The sequence below is a fragment of the Notamacropus eugenii genome, chromosome 5 (genome assembly GCF_028372415.1).
Source record: "Notamacropus eugenii isolate mMacEug1 chromosome 5, mMacEug1.pri_v2, whole genome shotgun sequence".
NCBI classification, from domain to species: Eukaryota; Metazoa; Chordata; class Mammalia; order Diprotodontia; family Macropodidae; genus Notamacropus; species Notamacropus eugenii.
In genome coordinates this window covers 403911061-403927207 of record NC_092876.1, presented here as the reverse complement: position 1 = coordinate 403927207, position 16147 = coordinate 403911061, and the positions used below count along the sequence as shown (strand labels likewise).

Here is a 16147-nt window from a genome sequence, read left to right as displayed (position 1 = left end):
CTATCTTTCATCTTGACTCATTCCGCAAAGAATATAACTTGCTTTTTAGGGCTGCTGGGGGCTTGGATGATCTTTTGGACAGATCTTGGCTAGTTACCCTCTAACACTGAAATTATAATATAATAATATTTGTGAAGCACTTAGTATAGTGCCTATACTGTACTGTACATAGCAGGTACAATACAAATGCTAATAATTATTTTTATTTTTACTATTTCCATCAAGCTGGACTAAAGGATTTCTTCATACCTTCTGAAAGAGTAACTGATTATATATATTCCTTTGTATTTCATTTCAACCACATTTTTTAAGAACATATTTAAAAAATTAATTTCTCCTTAACAAGTATAATTTTATTATTTGGGCTATGGGGAAGTCAGGTGGTCAGGGTGTCCCAATATTTTATTACATATAGTATATCATTTGATTTTTTTCAACAACACTGTGAAGTAGACACTATAAGTTACTGAGGATGAAACAGGTTCAGAAGCATTAAGGGATTTGCCAATGGTCATGAGGAAATTGAGTGAATTGAGGGGATTATGGAAGCAAGTGTTTAATCGTGGGAATTGAGTGCACCACACTGACTCCATTTTGTGACTCAGTTCTGGAGCTAGATTAGTTCCCTTTCTATTCAATTATGGATCTAGTTCAATGTTTGTCCTTTGATAAAACTTTATTCAAATGTGGTAATTGGGAAAAAACCTTATTGTATTGTTTGACCCTAGCCCTGCATGGCTGGGAAACTGGACCCCTTCTACCTGCTGTTTAGAGACCCTTAACCAAGGACCTAGGTTATACTAAACACAAATCAGATCATACCCAAAAATGAACACAAGGAGTTTTCTCACAATTATACATCTCAAGCAACCTATAGGTCTTAGCTGAAAATGGTCCTTATCTGAAAATAACCAGTCAGCTATTTGATTGTTCACAGACTCTTAGGGAAAGTGGGAAGTCTCTTTTCCTGAATTCAGTGAATTGTACCTTTTACTCTCCCCCTCTCTACTTGGAAGGTCCCTGATATTTCCTCCAATTAGAAATCAGATTGACCAATTAACTAATCTTTTTTAATTAATTGGTCTTATTTGATGAAATATTTTTAATGTATCAACATCTATTTCCCTCCGTACTTGGAGTCCAGGCCTAAGCTAAGACGATCTGGTTCGACTTTCTCAGGCAATTGTCATGCATTGCTTAAAAAATCCATATACTCAGAAGAGCAAATCTTTATTTTTTTCGGTCATTTCATCTTTACCCACTACTATCACAAGGCTAATAAGCGGCATAGGCAGGACTTAAACCCAGTGCTGTATTCATTATATTACACTGCTTCTATAAGGAGAAATGCATTAGAGTTATAAAACAAAGGGCTATATGAGCTTTCAGGTGAAAATTGTTACTGAACCAAAAGGTGAGAACATGGAAGAAGGAGCCTATGAGTTGGGACTTAAAGGATAGTGGAAATTCAGCAAGTGAGAAGGGAGAGGAAGGATATTGCAACCATAGCGAGCAAAGGCAGGGAAGTAGGAAAAAGTCAGAGCATGTTTAGGGTGCAGAATTTACTTTGTTTTTGCATGACTTTAGAAGGGAATAAAAACAGAAAATGTTCCACCATGGTAATACCATGTTCTTACCAACAAGTAAGTTGGCCTCAGGTTGTGAAATGCCTTGAATACCAAGCATAAGAGTTTGAACTTTATTCAACAGGCAATAAAGAGGCATTACAGACTTTGGAAAAGAAAACAGATGTAGCCAGAATAGAGAAGATTATTTAGAAAGTGATATGTGGGATGGATTTATAAATGGAAAAAGTGAAAGTTGGAAGAACTAGCAAAAGGTTGGAAAGTTGGAATAGCTAGCAGGCTATTGCAATAAACTCAGAGGGTGGTAGTAACAGGGATGTCTACTGAGGCAGTGGCAAAAAGTGGGAACAGAAAGGAAGGAACAAACCTGAGAAATGGTTTGAAGGTGGAATCAATAGCATTTGAAAGCTGGAAGGTGAGGGAGGGGTAAGAATCAAAGGTAACTAAAAGATTTTGGATATGGGAGACAGGGAGAATGATGACTGAAAGAGTGAATTCAGAAGAATGAGTAGGTCTAGATGAAAAGATAATACATTTGGTTTTGGAAATATAGAGTTTGAGATACTGAGGTAAGCATCCAGATGAGCACATCTTCTAAGCAGTTGGAAATGTGCTCTTGAAACATAAAAGAGAGAGGTCAGGTCCGGAGATACAGATTGGTGAGTCATCATGGTATAATGGATGGAGAGCAGAGTCCAAACCCATCTTCAGACACTTACTGGCTATGTGATTCTTGATAAGGCACTATATTTCTCTTGGTCTAAGTTTCCTCATATACACACACACACACATTCATGCAGGAGTACATGCATATATACATGTACCTATTACATAAAGTTGTTATAAGGATGTAAAAGGCTTTGCAGACATTAAGTGATATATATGGTAATCAGTGAATAAGAATTTCTTAAGCACGTCCTGTGGTAGGCACTGGAGACAGAAACACAAATAATGAAACAGTCAGTTCTCAAGAAGCTTAAATAGAGTACCACTCCTGGAGTCTGGAGGATCTGAGTTCAAATGTGGCCTCAGGTACTTACTAATTGTGCAGGAGAGGGGGAGGGGGAGGAAGAGAAAGAAAGGGAGGAGGAAGAGTAAGAGAAGGCAGAGGAAAAGAAGAAAGAGAAGGAGAAGCAGCTTACATTGTACTGGGAGAGACACATGTGCAGATACTATGGGTAGCACTTCCTAAGAGCTCCTTCTCCCAATTCATATAGTATAATCAGGTTAGATTTCTCAGAACACAATCAATACTTCTCTGCAGATGGTTCTAAGGACAACCCTGAAAGGGTAATTTCTGTTACTGCCATTCACAAACCCAGTCCAGTGTGCTCCTTACCTTCAATGAACCAGAGACTTTTATACATTGGTATTTATTGAGAAGATATAGTAAGAGCAGTAGTTACAAAATAATCCTCACAAAATGAGAGTGGGGGTGACGGGAGGTTTGCAGTCCTCTTGAGCACCTACAAAGTCCCTGGGCTAAAAGTTCTTGGGGAAGGTGGGCTCATTTATATAGAGGTAGTCAGGCACATGAGTAGGAAACAAGTGGAACTGAGGGGGACTTGGAGACTTCTGGTCTTAGAGGTCCTTTTTTCTCTTTGCAGGATCTCCACCAAGTTCGTTTCCAGCATGGGCAATCTCTGTGCAGGGCATGGTGTCTCAGCTGATGGGGCAAGGTGCTGCTAGTACAGTTTAACAGCTGCTTCTCTGTCTCCTGACCAGACGATGCTGCTGCTGCTACCAACTCTGCTGGCTGGTGAAATCTCTCCAAGGATTCTGATAGATCTTTCTTCAATGGCATTCCCTTTTCTGGAATACTCATTTTATTAAGATCAGGACAAAAAGTCACTAAGGTGCCATCTATTCATGGAATCTGGGTGGGAAATAAGTCGACTTCTGTCCCTTTCCCTACCTAGTACCTCATATCAGTTCTTGCTCATTCACCATCAGTAAGGAAAAGTGTTGGGGGTGGAAGCTCAATTCCATGTGGACAGTCTCGGGCGGGTAAAGATGGGAACTTCTAAATCTTAGAGTTCTCATGAGGCCCCCCAGGAAACAGCAGGGAATCGAGGAGTGAGACCAAGCTATCTCATGTATTTCCGCCTCTTCCCGTGAGAACGTGATGGGAGAGAGCATCCCCGCCCTCGAGACAGCCCCAGATCTGGGCACACCTATTGTTATCTACAGGCACAGTATTCAGGTGCAAACTACGCGGCCGGAGAGCTTAATTAGGGTCAGGAAAGCCTGAAGGCACTTTTAGCACTGAGGGGCCCTTACAGGACAGAAGGCCCCTTTTCCTCTCTTCGCTCTTCCCTCTCCCCTCTCCCCTCTCTCCCCACTTCCACTTCTGCTTTCATTCTCTTACTGTAAGATCTTTGCCTCCTTGGGAGATTTCTCTCTCTCTCCTAAGGAAGAGTTCTCCCTGCACATGTAACCAGGACCCTGAATAAAGCCTAACCCTTGTTCGACTCTGGAAAGTCTCTTCTCTCATACGTTTATCTGGTTTGGCCAGACGAAGACCTACGATAGGTAAGGTAAGACTCGGGTACCCCTCAGGCCTCTAGGCCTGGCAGAAAAGTACAGAAAATGACTAAGGGAGAGTTAGGTTGGTCCTTCTGTAGGCAACTGATTTCTAGCTACAGGTAATCAGAGTTCCTGGCATCATTAGTACTGGTTCTGAAGATAATTAGACTGCCTTTTGTCATTATACAGCATGAAACTTTGGGTTACTGTGGTCAAAACCAGCTTTTGAAGTTTCTCATGTTGGAAAGACAGCAAGCATAAAACGTGTGCATAAGCTTTAAGGAATGATCCCGCAATGGCCACCCACCATTTTATATGTGTGTGTGTATGTGTGCATGTGTGTATATATATACATTATGTATAATGTGTACACATTATACATTACGTATAATGTGTACACATGTACATGTACATATATACACATATAATATATGCATATATAATTACATATGTGTTTATATATAATGTATGTATACATGTGTACATATAATATGTGTGCATATATGTATGTGTAATGTATGTATGCATATGTGCATGTATATACGTGCATGTATGCATTTATAATGTATGTATAAATGTGTATATATGTAATGTATGTGCATACATGCATATATTTGTATATAATGTGTATATGTATATATAACGTGTGTATATATGTGCATGTATGTGTATGTGTGTATATGTAATGTATGTATATGTGTATATACACATGCATATTAATTTTGTATTTATCATATACACACATATATTATATGATACACATGTACGCATGCCATAGATCATATAAATACAAATATATTGGTATATATTATATACCTCTATATCTAAATAGATATATAAAATATATTCAAAAATCAATGTAAGAGTATTAGGACACTGGCAGTTAGTTGAAAATCAAGAAAGAGTTGTGAAGAAGATGATTCTTGACCTAGGTCTTGAAGGAAATGAGAGAATCTCTAAGGGAGATGTCAAAAGAGAGGGAATTTTAGACATGGAGAATATCTGATTCAATGATATAGAGATGGGAGACTGAATACTATTTAAAACGACCAGAGAGAAAAGCAGTTTGGCTGGATGACATAATATGAGAGAGAGAATAATGTGCAATTGGCCAGAAAGATAGGTTGGGGATAAATTGTGCTTTAAAAGTTAAAAAGAGGAGTTTATATTTCATCTCTGTAGTAATAGGGAGCCAATGAAGTTTATTGAGCAGAAAAGTGACTTGGTCTAATCTGCATGTAAGGAAAATCACATTGGCAGCTGTGTGGAGGATGGATTGGAGTGGTGAGAGACTACATTGCAGTAGCCTAAGTAAGAGGTGACAAGGACTTGATCTCAAGTGGTACTTATGTGAGGATGGAAATAAAATCAGGAAGTAGAAAGGGCAAGATTTGGGAATAGAATGGATGTGTGGGGTGAGGAAGAGTGAGGAATTGAGGAATCCTAATGTTATAAGCTTAGGAGAATGTGAAAATACAGAAATTTGGTGTAGGGTTGTATTTAAAGGGAAATATGGGATAATGAGGAATATCAATTATCATTATTATTACTATGATGATTAAAAAGGTTCAAGAGACATAGTTTCTGGGTAGTTTAATCATTTTATTAATAAGGCTAGAAGGTTATTAATAAAAGGATGAGCATTTGGCCATCTCTCCTTAGACCACAGACAATCATGGTGTTAAGACTCCTAATTTATGTACCCTTTTCAATGGGGAACTGAGGTAACCAATCATCATGGCTGGACAGAGAAAATATTACAATACCAGGCCACTCCCAGCCTTGGGCTATCTAGACATAATGGGATTCTCCGCCACAGACTAAATTCCTTTAGGTTGGGTGGAGTCTGGCCAAGATTAGTAGAGCCAATGCAATATCATTAGTAATGTCCTTCAAGAGCCTGAACTTTTAAAGAACTTCAGAACAAGAGGTGAGCTCTGAATCTCCCCAAGATATTGGTTATTAATAATCATTTCTCTTGCTATTATATTTTACCTTGTTCTAATTTTTTTGAGGTGGTTCTGAAGGGAACTGTTCCAAGGATAGAATGTCATCCTGCTATCATTCTTTTCTGTTCAGTGTTCTATGGGCTATTATACAGGTGGACAAAATAGCTGCTTTTTTGTAGTTAAATAAAAGTATTAGCATGTAAGCTCATCCTCTGTGGGCTTGCTGAAAGCATCCACGACACAATCCCAGTAGCAGACAAATGAGATTAGATATAATTTCTGGAGTTTGTACTAAGTGAAGTTTTTCAAGTTTTTCTGAGTTCTTTCTACTTTTTCCTCTTGAGATATTTTGTAGCTTCTCTATTTCATAACTTATTCCATGTCACCTAAGCTTAAGGACAGAGAGTTATTTTTTGATTGCACTGCATTGACAGGTAATATGCTGTTGTGTGAGATGGGGCTAAGGGGGTCATTGATAACAAAACAGCATGAGGTCCTGGTGTGTTGCTGGAGAGATCTGCTTCCAGTTTTGTTATGAGACAGTCCTGATGCATCATGAAAACATTCCTCTTTTCAATCCATTTCATGTACACTTCTGGTTCGCCTGCTTTAGTGATTAGCACCATCTGCATTGCAGCATTTCTTGCAGGTGGGGTGTTTGGTGCTTATGATTTGTTCCAGTATTTCTTGCCTTTTTGTTTGATCAGATTTCTAAGGGGGGTTATGTGTTCTGTTATTTTCTGTGCCAAGCTGATCACCATGACAGTTTCAAAGAGCCAACAACCTCTTGCTGCCTAGTCTATTTTTTTAAAATAATTTTTATAGCTGAGTTTTGCTTTTTTAAATCATCATAGTTTTCCCCAGTATCCTTCCCCTTTCCCATTCCAAGAGCCTTGCTATATAACAAATGCTATTGAAAAAACAAAAACAAAAACCTCCCCCTTCTCCATTGTTGAGGAAGCAAATCAGCACTGACCAATAAATTTAAAAAGTCTGAAAACATGCGCAGTACTTGTGCATCTCCCACTTTCATGAAGGAGTGGTTTGGAATATGTCTTATATCTCTTCAGCTGAGTCATTCTTGATTTTTAAAATTTTGTAATATTCACTTTTGATGTGTGTGTGTGTGTGTGTGTGTGTGTGTGAATGTGTGTAACTGTTCTTTTCATTACATTGTTGTCTGTGTATGTTGTTTTATTGGGTGCTAACTTCACTGTATCAGTTCATATAGCTCTTTCTATGATTCTCTATCACATACATTATTTCTTATAGCACAATAATAGTCCATTTCATTCATGTACTATAATTTCTTTTTCCATTCTCCAATCAAAGGGCATCTATTTTATTTCCAAATCTTTGTTATTACAAAAAATGCTGTTAGAAATATTTTGGTATATATGGGCACTTTCTTCTTATTGATGGCCTTCTTCCAACTATTTCTTTTACTCTTTGGAGAAGTTGCATGTGAATTATGGGATGGCTGACTTGGAGCCAGAACAGACCTTTAAAGATCAAATCTGAACCCTTTTTATAGAAGGAGAAATTGAGACCCAGAGAGGTTAAGACCCAAGATCACGTGCTATCTGACAAAGGTACTAACCCAATTAGTGCTGTTAACAGGGTTCAATTCATTGGGCTTTCAGGGTTCCTTTCACATCTTTGCAGTTACTGTATTGATCACAGGGCAGATGAAATGCCTACATACTTCACCTCTGCTTGTTTTCTCCTATTTTACTGATGTATCTCTCTACCACCCTACTCCTTCTGCCCCTTCCGCTCCAATATGAATGATGGCTCAAACTTTAAGGGGGTCATTGTTATTAAAATAGTTTATTAGACTTGTAATTTTATTGATATTGGAAATTCCTGGATAAGGAAATCTCTCAACCAGTACAGGTCAGCACCTTCTTTGCAACTTACAGTCTTAGAGAGATGCCTAAACACTTGGAAGTTAAGTGACTTGCCCAGGTCATACAGTCAGTAGGTGTCAGAGGTAAATCTTGAACCTCAATCTTCCCTACTCCAAGTCAGACTATCTATTGTTATATGCTGCTGCTGTTGCTGTTAGTGGTTGAAACTGAAAGTGGGTGAAATCACCAAGGGAAAAGTAGGGAGGCAAGAGAACACATTTAATGGTGCAGTAGATAAAGTGCTGGGCCTGGATTCAGGAAGATGAGTCTTCATGATGAGGCATGGGACTCCTCTTCCTGAGTTCAAATCTGGTCTCCAACACTTACTTACCTGTAGGAGCCTGGAAAAGTCCCTTAACCCTGTTTACCTCAGTTTTCTCATCTGTAAAATGAGCTGGAAATGGCAAACCACTCCAGTATCTTTGCCAAGAAAATCCCAAAAGGGGTCGTGAAGAGTCAGACACAACCGAAAAATGAATGGACAACCACAAAAGGCTGGAAAAAAGATGAGCAATCAGAGAAAGAACAGTTAGAGAAGTAATAGGTTTAAAGTAAAGGGAAGAAAGAATATGGAGTGATAGGGTATAGTCAAGAAGTTAAGAATCAAAAGAGGAATGAATGAATGAATGAATGAATGAATGAATGAAAAAGCATTTTTAAAGTGCTTGCTATATAGTAAAGCAATATACTAAGCATGGAGAATACAGACCAAAAAAAAAACGTTCTCTGATTTCAAGGAGTTCCCATTCTAATGGGGAAAGATAACACACGTCTTCCAGAAGACAAAAGAAAGTGACTTTTTGAAAAAAAAAGATTCATCCGATAGTATATAATTAATAATCTTTTTTTTCTTGTGTGAGAACAGTTTCACTAGAGTGGTAGGAATAGAGGCCAGGTTACAAATGGTTAAAGAAAGAATGGATTGTGAGGAATGAGAGACATTCGTTTCATAGGAAAACAGTCTTTTAAGCTGATGAATGCAAATAGACGAAATGCTCCACTTAAAAAAAACATCTTTGTAATTATAAATTGTTTTGATTTTCAAGGAACTTTTTCCAAATCTGGTTTATTCTTCATGGATCAGGTTCCTATTCTATTTGATCTTTAATACTCTTTCAACCCAATTTGCAAATCTTGTTGAGGTTATAGGAAACATTTTTTTGGAGGGGTATGGAGTGGGGTACAATGTGTAGTCTTTAGTATTCTTTGTGATTGGAGAAAATTTATCTAAAATAGACTAGGTAAGGCTAGGGGAGTTTTGGCAAAAGAAAGATATGGAGAGGAATGAAAACTCTCAGTAGTGTTTAGTGTTGAGACAGATGTGGCCCCAGATGACCTAAGATTTGGAAAGATGCTAAATGTGTCTCCTTGAAACTAATTTTCTGTTCCGCCTTCAAAATTGGTAGAGAGTATAGACAAAAGTATTAGCCTACATGGCCACCATGCTAGGGCTGGACCAGTGGTCCAAAACATTTTTTGTTCCGTGAACATCTTTAAACAACAAAAAGAAGGCAAGGTATGATGAACCCCTAGGGTAATTTAATAAGTTACTCGTAATCTTCTTTTTAGAATTATTAATTAAGCACTTATAATAACTATAATGTGTTAATGTTTCCAGTCACTGCAGAGACAAATTTAAATGCTTCAAACACGCATATACTTATTGCCACAGAGGAAAATGCATTTGTAACATAATTGGGCAATTATTTCCTTCTGAAGGCACGATGAACAAATTTTTAGCAGTAATCCATTGGGCCACTACCATGAACCCCCAAGAGGTTTGCATCTACTAAATGGGAGCCCCTGGGCTAGATAACTGAAAAAGAGAATACAACAGTGTCTGGCAGCTTTTTTAAAAGTTTGGCATTAATATCTCTTACACTTTTCCTCAGGTTATATCCCTCCCATTAAATTCTACTCAGTGAACATTTAATAAATACCTCCTACATATAGTGTGTTATAGTAAGATGAAGATCCAGGAAGAAATAGTTGTCAGGTCCTACTTCTGACTCATACTGGGTGTTGGCTCTGGAAAAAGAACCACAGTGCTTTGGGCAACTCTCTAAGAGTCATGTTTTAGAGTAGGTGCAGATTTCTGTTATTAGAGAGAATTTCCTCACCCAGGGACTTGTATATTAATAACATTATAAGCCATTTCCTATACTTTTATACAAGCGGATACAAAGATAAAATAGCAGATGCTGTACCCAAGGAATTTATGATGTCACAGGTAGGAAGAAGTATACAGATAGCTGTCATAGGAGGCAGAGTGCTTTTAGAATGAAGAAGTCCAAGCACAGTACTCTTAGAAATTTGAGGAAGGAGAAACCATATTCAGGCAGGGGGAATAAGGCAAAATTATTCAGGTGGAAGGGACCCTTGAATTGAACCTGGAAGAAAGGAATGGATTTTAAGAGACAGAGATTGAGGAGGCATAAATCTGTTCAGAGAATATAGGAAAATATGAGGAGAGGCAGAGAGACAGGAGAAATGAAGGTGAAAAGAACAGCAGGTTGGTTTTCCACTATGACTAGAAGGTAAAATATGTGAAGAAAATGATGCAAGATAAGTGTAGAAATACCAGTTGGAAGCAAGTTGTGAAAGAGTCAGGAGCTCATATTTTAATAAGTAGGTGAGAAGGGCTACTGATGGTGTTTGAGGATCAATGATGTATAAGGAGGGTAGCCAGGTGGCATTGTGGATAGAGCGCTGAGCCTGGAGTCAGAAAGATTCATTTTCATGAGTTCAGTCTGGCCTCAGACACTTACTAGTTGTGTGATCCTGGGCAAGTCACTTAACCTTATTTGCCTCAGTTTCCTCATCTGTAAAATGAGCTGGGGAAGGAAATGGCAAAACCGCTCCAATATCTCTGCCAAGAAAACCCCAAATGGGTCCACAAAGAGTTGGACATGACTGAAAAATTGACTGAATGACAAAAAATACATAAAGATGATTAAGCTGATAGTAGTGTGAGGCATGGATTGGAGAGGGGAATGCTAAGAAATTAGGGAAATAATTAGTCACAGAAGAACACAAGAAGTTTGACAAAGTTCAAGTATGGCCATCTGGTCACCTTTTTTTTTGTTTCTTCTACTGATGGTGCGGCCACTGTCTCTCTGGGGAAGGCAGAGAGGAGGTTCTGCAGCATGTATATATTCCTCCAGGTGTCCCAGGTTGTCCCCTATCAGGCCCTGAGTTGCTCTGGAGTCAGGACACAGTGCATCTAAAAGAGATACTGAGGGGTAATAATGTATCTTGCAGTTTTGGCCCGAGATCTGTGTAACTGATCCAACATGACCTAGCTGAAGGCCTATTGCTGGAGAAGATTTCTTGGGCCTCTTCGTGACACAAGAAAGGGAAGCAAGCCTCTTATGTGGGACAGAGTCATAGCAGCAACCAATGACCCATAGTGAGAGAAAATACTTCCAAGCACATGTATCATTTTGGCATCTTTGTGTTCTCATCTTTGCATTCCTGTGCTTAATCAGCTTGGCAGGCCTACCCCTGGATGATTGCATCTTAGAGTCCCTGGTTTCCTTTAAGACTCATCTCAAACCTTACCTTCTACGGGTGATTTTTTTCTGTCTTTCCCTACCCAGCAGCTACTGCCTTACTGAAACAACTGTCCTCTATCTGTTTTGTATAAACCTATGCAAGAATATATGTTGAATTCATCATAAAACGACAGCTGCTTCAGGGCTTTTGTTTCCTATGCCCTAGAACCTGGAACATAGTAGGTGCTTGATAAATACTTATTAATTGATCATGTGAAAATTCCTTTATAAGGCATTTTATCTCCAATCCATTAATACACATATTCATTTTTATTTTACAGAAAGGATAGAAATATTTCATTCTAATGTTTAGACAAGGAGTAAAAAAATTCTTAACCTTTATTTTCAAACTGACTCATTATATTTTGCTGGGGAGAAATTGTTTCCTGTTCCTCTCAGTTATTGTTTCCCTACCTATAAAGTGAGATTTATGTGTCCCTCCCCTGCGAAGAAGTATAATTGTTTATAAAGGGATCTGAGAATATTGGGAGAAAAAAAATCAAAGTATTTTCTGTTGGTTGCATTTGAGAATTTCCATTTTATTGCTACAAATCCTTTTTTATCTTCTTTTTGCTATTATGTAGACACTATCGGTAGGTGATCATATAAATACACTACAACTTAAAAAAAGCACAAAAGAATCATTAAAAAGAACCACATTCTCTCTGATCAGCAGCCCATTAAAACCTGCTGACTACTTTAAGACATTATAGTACTTTTAATTAACTAACAACAGTCTTTGCTTTAATATAGGATTAAATCAAGTCTATGTTAAAGTAATGGCAAGAATATCGGTTAAACTCACTAAAGGCAAGAAAATGTCTTTAGGCTACCATTCTTGCAAATACCAACACCGCACTACAAGCAGGTGTTTTAAAAAAATTACATCTCCTTGAGGGACTTGATCTAAGTCACCCTCACAGCATTCTATTGAGGTAAGGAGGAAAGCTGATAGTAATCTCCTTTGCTTTATACAGATTAAAAACATAGGATAAAAAAAATAAAATTGAACTGCAGGAAGCAGATAATCAACTTATTCAAGGTCACAAAATTCTAGAGGTACTATTTAATTAGTTCTGATGCCCTCCAACTTCATTGCCTTAAACTGATCATAACTTTTAGGTTTTGAAATTTTCCTCTGGGGAAAGGTACAAGATTCTAGATCATTGTTATGGTTAAAATGTCTTATAAATTAGTTATGATAGTGTACTGGATGTAGAAAAAAGAAAACCTGGGATTGAACACTGCTTTTGACATGAACTAGCTGTTTGATTATAGGCAGGTCACTTGACCTCTCTGTGCTTCAGGAATCATCTTCTAAGTTATAGATGAATTACAATCTGTCTTGTGGAAGGAATTTCTATTGTTAGTGTTCTAAGCAACTTTCTAAGAGGATAGCTTCCCCTGAAGTTACTGATTTGCATCAGTGGATAGTCAAAGCTATGGTTTTTTCCAGAAGAAATGTATGGCTGTGAGAGCTGGACTATAAATTGTGGTGCTGGAGAAGACTTTTGGAAGTCTCTTAAACAGCAAGGAGATCAATTCAGTCAATACTTAAAAACATTAATTCAGGCTATTCACTGGAAGATCAAGTGCTAAAGCTGAAACTTAAACATAATCTTCCCTACATAATGAGAAGATAGGATTCAATGAAAAAGAAATTGATGTTGGGAAAGATTGATGGCAAAAGGAAAAGTGGATAGCAGAGGATGAAATGGATAGATAGTGTCATGGAAATAATGAACACGAACTTGGACAGTCTTGGAAAGATAGTGGAGGATGGAAGGGCCTGGCATGCTATGGTCTATGGGGTCACAAAGAGTTGGATACAACTGAACAATAACAAATGGTTTCCACACCCAGAGTTCTTCTGCATCTTCCTGTTCACAGCAACAAGTAAAAGATAAGAGAATGGCACTGATTATCGTCAATCACAATGACTTTTAGCCTAACCAAAAGAATAGTAAAGTAATTTTACTTATAGTGTGTAAGCTAGCTAATGGAGTGGAGTAGACTCTTTCACCCATAATAAGGATAATCATAATGTTAGTATATTTCCTAAGGCCAAGTGAAAGGGCCAATGAGAAGACTTTGCTACTGGTCTCTTATGGAGTTTGCCACCTTGCCAGTTGCCTGCTAGCCATAGGATGAAGACTGTAGAAATCAGTTTCTGTGAAGCTTTAGTGGACATTGAAAGATCATCTTTTCTTAATAAGACAATCACTAACAAGTACAAGAATTGTTATTAGATTTAATTTGGTTTCTGAAGTTGTGTCAAAATACATTTTTAATTCTTCTCAATGCATTTAACACAAGACAAGCATCTCAATTAATTTCAGATATGGGAAAATATATTCTTGAGAATCCATCAGGACTCTGGTCAAGCTCAGATGACAGACTTGTCAAAGCCATGGTAGACTACTCCTAAGGCATTGAGGACCCTTGGATAGCAATTAGTGGATGTGAATAGACCTAGTACTATTTCTAGAGCTCATGTATCCTATGCTCAGATATTAATCTTATGTAGTAATGCTGTTAAGAGAGAAAAATGGGTCAGATAATTGTTAATTTAGAGTTAAATGGCCTGTTGGGGTCCAAGGATGTCTCCAAATCATAAACTATAGCTTATAAATAAGATATAAGGTCAAATGTAAAGATTAGAGGTTTTTCTTGGGACAAACAACTTCAATTAGCTTTTACAGAGACATGTCCACTAAAGCTTCCCAGAAACTGATTTCTACAGTCTTCATCCTATGGCTAGCAGGCAACTGGCAAGGTGGCAAACTCCATAAGAGACCAGTAGCAAAGTCTTCTCATTGGCCCTTTCACTTGGCCTTAGGAAATATACTAACATTATGATTATCCTTATTATGGGTTATTTGAATCGCTTAATTTTTCTTTTCAAATTTCAAATGAAAATAACTATTTTCAAAGCAAGATAAAGTGTAGCATGATTATAGTGAATACTTTATTCTACCAAGGGACTACTGAGTCTGCCAAATGTCAAATGGATAAGAACTGAAGACTGTCTACAAGAAACACTTGACCTCTGACAGCCTTTTGGAGGAGGCATCCAGGGAGTGAATGGAAAGAGTTGCTCAAATGATGATCCCCAAAGTTTATGGTCGTTGTTGGTTTTGTTGAGTTATTTTGCAGTCATATCTAAACTCTTCATGGCTCCATTTTGGGTTTTCTTGGAAAAGATACTGGAGTGGTTTATCATTTCCTTCTCTAGCTCATTTTACTAATGAAGTAACTGAGGCATACAGGTCTGACTTTTTCAGGATCATACAGCTAGTGTCTGAAGCCAGATTTGAACTCATGGAGATGAATCTTCCTGATTTCAGGTCAGATACCTATCCACTGCGTCGCCAGAGAGTCTTTGCTACTATACAGTTTTAGCCACTATGAGGAGGAGAAGTTTCCAATGACTGCGTTAACATTCTCTTCCCATTGCTCTGTCCCATGTCATTCTTTTTTGTGGAGCTAACTGTAGTTACTACCAAAGACATCACAAAACAGAAGAGAATGGAGCAGAACAGGAAGATGGAGATGGCCTGCATATCATCCTTTGGGAGGGGAAGCTATGTTAGGTTATGTCGGGAAGACAGATGGCATGAGGGAGAAAGATGGAACCCCTGTACCACCAGCAGAATTAGCTATTAGGAACCTGCACAGAGATTGAGTTAAGGGAAGGCAGGATGAAAGGAGCTGGGAGAAGGTATGTATACAGGCATAGCATGGAGATACTGTGGGTTTGGTTCCAGACCACTGGAATAAAGTGAATATAGAAATATTCAATGAGTTGTAATATTTTGCTGGTGGAGGATCTTGCCTTGATGTTGATGGCTGTAGACAGATCAGAGTGTTGGTTGCTGAAGGTTGGGGTGGCTGTGGCAATTTCTTCAAATAAGACAACAATGAAATTTACTGTATAGATTGACTCTTCTTTTCATTCGAACACTTATAGGCTTTTTTAGGGTTATTAATTGATCTATTAATTGATTAATTGATCTAATTTCAATATTGTTGTGTTTCAGGGAATAGGGAGGCTTGAGGAGAGATGGTAATGTGGTGGATTGGTGGAGGAGTCAGAATACACAGAGTATTTATTAAGTTCTCTATCTTAATTGGGCATGGTTCATGGCACCCCAAAATAATTGCAATAGTAACGTCAAAGATCACTGATCACAGATAACCATAGCAAATATGATAATAATAAAAATTTGAAATATTGTGAGAATTACCAAAATCTGACGCAGAGAAATGATGTGAGTACATGTTATTGGAAAAATGGCACTGATAGACTTGCCACAGATCTTCAGTTTGTAAAAAGCACAATATCTGTGAAGTTTAATAAAACAAAACACAATAAAATGAGGTGTGCCTGGTAATGTAGCACAAAAGGTTCTGTATCTCCTCATGTTTCCATGGAGCTCTTCTGTAGATTTCCTGCATTTCAAGGGTTTCCTGGTACACTCTCAGCTAAAGTGCGATATCAAATAGTCAATCAGAAAAGATTACGGTAAAGAAGAATGCAGTTATAACAGACCACTTGAAGAATCTACCCACATCTCACGATCACCCTCTTCAGTTTGCATGTTGCCTTTCTGCGACATCAC

The 16147-nt window shown here is 38.0% G+C and overlaps 1 long non-coding RNA gene across 1 annotated transcript in view; it reads left to right on the top strand.

Moving 5' to 3' along the window:
* Positions 1-3733, top strand: part of LOC140506911 (uncharacterized) — a 57790-nt gene extending 54057 nt beyond the window's left edge. Inside the window, exon 2 of the long non-coding RNA XR_011968152.1 lies at positions 3194-3733. This is a non-coding gene — a long non-coding RNA (uncharacterized lncRNA). The remainder of the gene's footprint in view (positions 1-3193) is intronic.
* The last annotated feature ends 12414 nt before the right edge of the window (positions 3734-16147 follow it).